This window comes from Nelumbo lutea, chromosome 3 (genome assembly GCF_056320005.1).
Source record: "Nelumbo lutea isolate HS-2025 chromosome 3, American lotus-T2T, whole genome shotgun sequence".
Lineage (NCBI taxonomy): Eukaryota > Viridiplantae > Streptophyta > Magnoliopsida > Proteales > Nelumbonaceae > Nelumbo > Nelumbo lutea.
This window is the reverse complement of record NC_142686.1, coordinates 99,866,334-99,875,893: the sequence shown is the minus strand read 5'-3', so window position 1 is coordinate 99,875,893 and position 9,560 is coordinate 99,866,334. Positions and strand designations below refer to the sequence as shown.

The 9,560-nt window shown below is 36.1% G+C and overlaps 1 long non-coding RNA gene across 1 annotated transcript; it reads left to right on the top strand.

The window, feature by feature from the left end:
* The first annotated feature begins 4,458 nt into the window (after positions 1–4,458).
* On the top strand, positions 4,459–8,213 carry LOC148867142 (uncharacterized). Its single transcript, XR_016109212.1, has 2 exons — positions 4,459–5,632; positions 6,008–8,213. It is a non-coding gene; the product is annotated as an uncharacterized LOC148867142 (long non-coding RNA).
* The last annotated feature ends 1,347 nt before the right edge of the window (positions 8,214–9,560 follow it).

The following is a 9,560-nucleotide window of genomic DNA, read 5'->3' as shown; positions in this document are numbered from 1 at the left end:
ACATTCTTTAATACTTCTCGCAATCCCTAACAAATCTTTAGTAGAAGTCAATGACTAAACTGTAGAGAACAAAAACCAAGTTAGACATTTAATTCAAAGATTGTGGAACAATCCGAATGGGAACAAGAAAGAAGAAAAGGAAATAAAACAAATGACACTAAGAGAAGTTGTTTTGCCATTGATGCATAGGTGTCAAAGTAGTCAATTCCTTCATTTTGGCTGAATCTTTTGGCTACCAATGTAGCTTTAAAAGTTTGTACAGTTCCATCAGTGTTGCATTTTCTTCTAAACACCCATTTATATTTGATTGGTTTTAATCATGGAGTAGTCTACAGTCTACTAGTACCCATGTGTTATTTGACATTACCGAATCCATTTCATCATTTATATAGCTTCTTTCCAAAAGGCAACATCTCTAGAGGTCACTGCCTCATTGTAGGTCTTTGGATCATTTTCAATGTCTAATATAATGAGTATTTTCTTTAAAACTTTTTCTCTATCAGCCTCAACCAAGAACACAATTGACTAAGTAGAGATAAAATCAGAACACAAGTGTTTTTATGTTCTTTGTCTTTGAATTATTCTAGGTTCTAATATATGTGTTACAGTCAAGGTTCAAAGTATCGGAAACGCCAAGTGTATCAGAAAGACAATTTTAAAAGACGTATCAAAATACGTCTTGGATATGCATGCATGTCGGAGAAAAACTAAAATATGCATAGATACTCTTTGAAACACTATAAATACTTTAATAAATCATAAAAATACATCAACAACACTAAATATAAGACCTCAATGAGGTGTATATACATTAAACTAATATATTTTAATGGTTTTATGAAGAAATATATTGTAGTTAATTATAATTTCATTAAAAATCATATGCTTAACTATAATTTATAAATTATAATTCTTAAGTTTTAGCATTTTATGGGATGGGAAAAATCCAACTCTCCTATCCAACCACAAAATATGCATTGGCACAACTTCTAAGTGAAAATATAATTGATAATTATTTACTATTTGAATAATTATTATTTATTATTTATTTTAAAAAATATAAAAAATAAATAAATATTATATAATATATTCAAAAAATAGTTATTAGAGAAGAAATTCCAATTGCTTTATGGATATGATAGATCATCCATAGAATTATAACATATTCAATCATTGTGATCAAATGATAAAATATAACTAATTATTTATTTACTTTTTAATTCTAAAAATATAAAAATCAAAATAACATTAAAGAAGAAATTTCAATTGCTATATGGATATGATAAATCATCCATAGAATTATAATATATTCAATTATTGTGATCAAATGATAAAATATAATTAATTATTATTTATTTTTTAATTCTAAAAATATAAAAATCAAAACAATATTAAAGAAGAAATTTCAATTATTTCTTAAAAATATATAAAAATAAAAAATCAAAACAATATTAAAGAACAATATTAAACAATATTAAAGAAGAAATTTCAAAACAAAAAACTCTATGGATATGATAGATAAATCCATAGATTTAAAACATATTTAGTCTTTATAAGCAGAGAAAAAATTGTATTTTCAAATTTTTTTGTTAATTTATATTTCCCCAAATATCTTCATGAAATTTCCATAAATCTATCGATAACACAAAAAAATATTATGATTTTAAATGTAAGAAATGTAAATTAACATAAAAGTGTACATTTAAGAAAACAGAAATCATAAGATATTATAAAAACTTCAAAAAAATTACATATTTTTACCATTTTTTTTAATTTGAAAAATCTTCAAAAAAATTAACAATTCACACTTGTTTCTTGCAAAATTTTTCAAATCTAGCACTCTAGGAATGAGGTTTAGAGTTTTAGGGAATGTTCATTTCCTCTTAACTCTTATTTCTTAAGAGGAATCTTTTAACTTTAAGAGAAAAGTGGTTGGTCATTTCCTTTTATCTCTTATCTCTTAAAGTGCAATCATACATTTTTTTGTTTTCCAATAATACCCCCAAAAAGACAAACAAAAACTCTAACATAAGGGGTCAAAATAGATATTTGATAATTTTCAAAATTCAGAATTCAAAGTTCAGAACAACATTCTTTGCATTCAGAATTCAGAGAAAAGAAAAGTTCACCAATACCAATATACCTCTTAATGTAATTATTGCATTTTTAGATGTCAGATTTCAAAGCAAGCGAATAGGCCCTTAGAATCATTTGGGGGGTGAAAGAAGGCTTATTTCAGGGAAAAGAAGCTTACTTTTCCTCTTTAATTTTTTTTTTAGTTTTTGGTCGTATATTTTTTGTCGATACGCTACCAATACTCCTCGATACACTCCCAATATGCCTCCAATATGCCTCAAGACACCCCTGATACGAATGAAAAAAGATGATATATACAATTCCCTTGCATATCTTGTATCTATTTTTAAAATATAAGATAAACCGAATTTTAAACCTTGGTTATAGTTGTTTCATTTCTTTTTTTAGTCTCATTGTTACCAATAGTTATTGAGATATAAGTTTCTCTTCTTGGTTCTTTGTTATTTTCTGTGGATTCAAAACATAGTTTATTTTTAAAGAATTCAACATCTCTAGTTTTAATTATTATGTTAGACTCTAAATCTAGAAGCCTATAGACATTACTATGTTCTGCATATTCAACAAACATACTTCTTTTTGCTCCAAGTCCTATCTTAATTCTTTTAGGATTTGGAACTATGTAGTATGCTAAACACTCCCACACTTTTAAGTATGCTAAGTTAGGATTTTTTCCTATCCACAATTCATATAGACACTTATTATTAATTTTAGAAACAATCCTATTATATAAATGACAAGCTGTTAGGAGTACTTCTCCCTATAGGTTTAAGGTGCATTAGCTTTCATCAACATACAATTTATCATTTTTGTAAGAATTCTATTTTTCCTTTCGGCCAAGTCATTCTGTTGAGGGGTATAGGAAACAGAGCATTGATGTATTATTTCAAATTCTTCAAATATGTAATTAAACTCATTCTTAAAGTATTCAACACCCCTATCACTTTTGAGTATGTTAATTTTCCTTTTCAATTGATTTTCAACTTTAGTTTTGCATTATTTAAACATGTCAAATGCTTCATTATTAGTTCTCATAAAGTAGACATAGGTTTATCTTAAAAAATCACCAATAAAGGTTATGAAATATCTCTTACCTCCTCTAGTTAATATACCATTAAGTTCACAAATGTCAAAATGAATTAGTTCTAGAAGTTGAGAATTTCTCTTAACACTTGGGAAATGTTTTTTAGCTATTTTAGATTTTACACATATCTTATACTTATCTTTTAATTCATTGCTATAAGTAATTAAACCGAGGTTTCTCATGTTCTTTATGGATATAAAATTCAAGTATGCTTATTTATCATGCCATAAAGAGAAAGAATCAACAATATAGGTAAAAATTTTTTCCTTCATTAATACTTAATTTGAATATACCATTACAACCATATATCCCTTTTCAACAAACATCTCGTTTTTGGACATGATTAGTTTATCGGATTTAAATACAACTTTGAATCCCTTCTTACAAACAAGATTTATTGAGACCAAGTTCTTTCTAATATTAGGAACATAGAAAACGACCAAGAAAGTTAGTATTTTTTCAGACATGAAGTTCAATTCCACGTTGCCTCTTTCAACACAAACTATAAAAAAAAAAAAAAAAAAAAAGAACAAACCAACTGAAAAAGAAACGAATAATTAGTCCACAAATCACACATCTACCAGAATGAATTAATTAGTTTATTCAGTTATGGAGTTATTAATTGAAGATAATAAATCCTTTGACTCTAAATCCCAATTGTTGAAGAGCATCAAATACATCTCATCCCCAGAAATCAACAAAAGATAGCCGAAGTTCAACTCCCCTGCATCATCTTTCTCTTTCCCCTCTATCTAATGGGTCTTATTCTTATACTCCCCCACCAACAGCAACAAACAAGTACGAATAGTGGTTTCGTCTTATATTGTTTTGGGTTTGAGTTTCATAGTGTAAACCTTTATAAGAGGACAAATTCACAATGATAATGTTGCACACAAGGTTTTTAAAACTGGACTGGGCAGGGAATCATTATGGTTTTAGTTCCCAGGTCGAATGGTCCGATTGTCCAGTCCAAACGGACGACCTACTCTAACAAAAAATAAATAAAAAAAAGCAAAAAACAGCAAAAAAAAACATTGTTCAAATTGACGATTCGACCGTTTGAGTCAACGTTTGCTAACCAAATCAATGTATTTTGGCCAAAAAGTAATTTTGAGGTAAAATGAAACTGGTCAAGTGCAGTTTTTTCAATCTGAATCTGACCATTCGGTCTGGTCTATTTTAAAAACCATAGTTACACACCAATAATAAAATGGTTAAATTTCTTAAATTACCGTTGTGTTGTTTTTGATCGACTAACTCTACTCTTATCTTACCTTCTATCAAAACCCTTACACATGTGAGTTTAATTTTTTCAAAATGCCTAAACTATCCTTTTATGGTCCAACATACCCTTCGATTTTACGATGGTGTCCGGAGCTTAGAAAATGCAAAGCTCAAAGATCAAAACCGGTTTTCGCAATTTGGGTTCTAGAGGCGATTCCAAAACCTTGTAAATTGACCAACGGGAGGAGTTGAAGTCTTTAGTCCGGTTACATCTGGATACAGAGCACCACCCCACCACTGCAATCTCCTCTATCTCGGCGAGCTAAAATAAAATCCTACATACTTCTCTCTCTTTCTTCTTTATCCCATCCCCTGCCTCTTTGATCAACACCATCGCCGCTGCAACCCCTAGCAATGGCGGCTGCTTTGGTCACTCTCTCGGTCTCCCCTCTTTCTTTCTCTCAGCCTACACCTCTCTCTTGTTCTCAAGTGATCAATGCTCAAGAGCTCGTCTCAATGATCTTTTCCTTCAAAAGCATAATACGGACCAAACCCTATCGTTCTTTTCGATCACACCCTACTAATCCACAAGATTTTTGGATTTGATGAGTCGCCAGCGTTGCCTCCGTCTAACGGATGGAATGATCAAGTCAATGCTTCGAACAAGATTTGGTTCGTCATCCACCGCCCCTCTCTGCTGCCGATACTCTTCGCCCAAGTCCTTCAAACGCGCAGCTACTCCCAAGACCCGGGTTGGACTTTTCCCTGTCATTTAAACTCCCCTCCAACCTTTTCTCATACGAACCCTAACCCGTACGAGACCACCAGCGACCAGTACCAACTAGATCTCATCTTGAGCACGATCTGAGGTTCTACATTCGACACTCCCGAGCCCTCGTCCCCGAAAACCACTTGCATTCGCTAGGTTCGTGTCAAGACAAAGAAATAGGGGAAGAATATGAGAACTAGATCGAAGCGATGTCAAAACTAGAGTTTCAGAAGAACAGACCCGACCCAGGACAGAATTCATTCGCAACCGCATCTGGATTGCCTGTGACACGGGAAGGTCAGTGATGACACGGGGGAGAGAGAACGAAGGGGAAGAGAGAGAGAGAGTGAGTGAGTGAGAGTGAGGGGTTATCGCCGCTAGTTAAGGATCGAGCCAGTTCGGTTTACCGCTACTAGAAGAAGATGGTGAAGGAGAAGAAGAATACGGGAGAGGGATGGAAGGTACGTCAAATTGCGTATTTCTGTACTCCGGTTTCCGTTTGCTAGCTTATTTGAAAGGTAAAAGAAGTAATAATTATAAGAGTAAAAATGTATTTTCTGACACTTTTATAATTAATTTTTTTAGCCAAGTTAATGCATTGTATCGTTGGAATATTTAATAATAAAATAAAATGAATGCAAAAACGGTTTAAGATGCGAATCGCATTTGCATTCATAAATCGAAAAATGGGTAAATATGTATTGGGAAATCCTTATCTTATCGTCGTACATGTATCTTTAGCTAGTTGTAGTTGGTTGGAGTCTTTGGCTAGTTGTAGTTTCCTATTACAATTGAATCTCCTGAATTGTATATATACGATATCTTGCATAACGAAGACAGAATTCTCCGCAAAGATTTTTTCATGGTATTAGAGCGTGGTGTGTTCGAACGGAATCCCTGTGCAGCTTCAGTGCTTGACATGCCAGACAACCTGGGTTTTTCCTCAATCAGAAGCGGGCTGCCTTCCTCCCATTGAAGTTCGGCCAGTCGTTGTAGCATCCGACGACGTCCTGGAACCTGCGCGATCAGATAATAGTGGATGATTGATCTTCTGCGTAGAATTTCCAGTCATATATGAAATTTTTGTGTCGGATATGCTCTGCTAGTTTCTTGGAATGCAGAAGTCCCTTGAGTTGCAGAGCTTCTAGAATCTGCTTTAGTGTCTCCAGATCCTTTGTCGGTTCATCGATTCCCACATCTTCAACTGCTTCTCGATCTCTCCGTAGAGAGAGTTTGTGTGTTTTGGTTCCGGAAAGAAATCCTACATGTCAAAGAAACTCTTACGATGTTGTTGTGTCTTCCATGATGACGTAGATAGGCCTCCGCTCAAAGGTCTCGATGGTTCGGGCTTTGGTTCTCTCACACAGAAGTCAATTGAATCCGGTTTCCTGATGTTAGACTTATTATCTTCCGGATCCGCATTGTCTCTAATCACATTGCTGGTGACGTTAGCTCCGAAGCTGGTCTGGAACTGTTGCTTCAGATGGAAGTTGTTCCCGTCGATGAAACGATATTGAAGCAGATCTCTCGATACTCTGGATTCCGAAGCAGATCTCCATAACTCAAGCTGGTCTGATTTCTTGAGAGGCTCGTGCCTGGAGTTGGGCAACGCTTCGAGGCCCATAAGTCAGGCTATGACTTTAGGCGAACAACGCTGCTTGTCGTTATCCTTGGGAGACGTCGTTTCTATAGAGCTCTTGAATTGAGTCGCGGCGAAAATCGCTGCATTGGTTCGGATCTCTCTCGGGTATAGGCTTTCCTGTTCGAGTGAACCCAGACTGTTCACTCTCTAACAACAACGGCGATACCGAATTCCCTTTCGGAACAATGCACAACAGTATCAGGAGCCGAAGCTCCAAGTTCGTTCTTGCCAGTTGACGATTCAGAGGATAATCAAAAGACTATTGTGTTTCTTACTATTTCTTATTGATCGGTACCATGGCTGCCAATAACAGCCGGAATGGTGAGAGCTCAAGTAAGTCGGAATGGTGGGGAGACAAACCCCACAGTACGTCGTCAGGGAAGGGAGTAGGTCGTGGGCGAGGTGTTTCGAGCATGGGTGCCAGCAGATGTGGATGAGGGAACAATGCAAGAGCAAACGCTGCCCAGGCTGCGGCAAGTGAGACCGGAGGACAGAAGGCTGAAATCACGAATGATCATGATCATAACAGATTCCCTAGGCTAAGTGGAGAACAATGGACAACACTTCTTAATATTCTGAACTCTCACAAATATGGTGGAATGGGAAGACTTTCTGGTAAGAAAAATTCTACTGATTGGATATTTGATTCCGGGGTGTCGCACCATATGACTGGAGAAATTGATTTATTGATGGATGTACGGAATATTACACCGTGTCCAGTGGGACTTCCCAATGGGAAGCAAACCACTGCAGCGAAGGAAGGGATTTTACATTTGGGTGGAAATATTTATTTACATCATGTGCTTTTTGTACCAAGAATGAACTACACCCTTATTTTCGTAGCAAAATTATTGCAAGAGATAAGCTGTGTGTGATACATGACCAAACCTCGAGGATTCTGATTGGAGCGGGTGACCAGTGTGATGGGGTCTATCATTTTAGAGGAGCAGCACTGGTTCGGGCGAATAGAACAAGAGGTATGGATGAATGGGGGTTATGGCATTGCAGATTAGGGCATCCGTCTAAACAGATATTATCTTTTCTTCCTAAAGTAGATAAATTAAATAGTAGAACTGAAGGAGATAAGCCTTGTGATGTTTGTTACAGAGCAAAACAAACATAGGAAATTTTTCCTAAAAGTAACATAAAGCTTATGATTTTTTTCTCTAATTCATTGTGATACATGGGGCGCCTATAAAGTACCTACCTCTTGTGGTGCAGTTTACTTTTTAACCATTGTTGATGATTATTCTCGTGCTGTATGGGTTTACTTGTTACTGGAAAAAAGTGAAGTAGCACATATTATTGAGAAATTTTGTGCCATGGCAGAACGTCAGTTTGACAAACAAGTCAGGATTGTTCGAAGTGATAATGGAATAGAGTTTAAAAGCTTAAAATCATACTTTGAGACTCATGGCATTCTGCATCAAACTTTGTGTCGGAACACCGCAACAAAACGGTCGGGTGTAGAGAAAACACAAGCGTATCTTGAATGTTGCGAGAGCATTGAGATTTCAAGCAGACTTGCCCATTGGTTTTTGGGGGGAGTGTGTCTTAGCTATCGGATACTTGATAAATAGACACCTTCTTTTGTACTTGGTGGGAAGACTCCGTATGAGGTACTGTTCGGGATGCCACCTCAATACGAGCAAATGTGAGCATTTGGCTGCTTTTGCTATGCTCATTGGAGTCCTCGAGACAATGGTAAGTTTGGAGAAAAGAGTAGGAAGTGTGTTTTTGTAGGTTATCCTTACGGAAAGAAAGGTTGGCGCATATATGATGTTGAAAGAAGTGAATATTTTGTTTCCCGTGATGTAGTCTTCCATGAGAATATATTTCCATATGCCGCTAATCTAAAAGCAACTCTAGAAGACAACCCTGGCCTAGCCATTGCACCAACTGATACTGTGGTTGACGATGATGCTTTTCACAGCCACAGAGGAAATAAAGACAGGGGGAGTGATACAGTCGATATTTGTGGTAGGGGGAGCCTTGAAAATAATGATGATGGTAGAGAGGAGGAGCAAGGAGATGGAGAGAGTGTGCAGGAAGTAGAAATCAATGGCGGTGAGGACGAAATTAGTGTGGATCCAACACCACAAACAACACCAGAAGAGCAAATTGGTAGGGGACATCGACATTGCACGTCGTCTATTTTGTTAAAGCCCTACGTAACCTACACTGCTCAGTGTTTGAAAGACCACATTCACACTCAATTCCACTTTGAACATGAGACTTTCGCTCCTGTGGCCAAAATGAGAACAGTCTGAACCTTCTTAGCCATGGCAGCCACTAGGAACTGGGAGTTGCATCAGATGAATGTACATAGTGCATTCTTACATGGGGATTTGAATGAGGAGGTATACATGTAGTTGTCGCCAGGTTTCGCAGCTAAGGATCGAATAAAAGTGCGCAAACTGAAGAAATCTCTATATGGATTACGTCAAGTTCCCAGATGTTGGTTCTCAAAATTGACAGTGGCCTTGATACAGTTCGGGTTTGTTCAATCGTATCCTGACTACTCTTTGTTCACTTATTTCAAACACTATGTTCGTATGCACGTGCTGATATATGTTGATGACTTGATTGTTGGGGGAAATGATACTGTAGCCATTACGAAATTTAAAGAGTATCTCAATCGATGCTTCCATATGAAAGACCTGGGTCCACTCAAGCACTTCCTAGGTATTGAAGTAGCTCGTGGCCTTGAGGGAATATTTTTGTCTCAACGGAAGTATGCCCTAGAC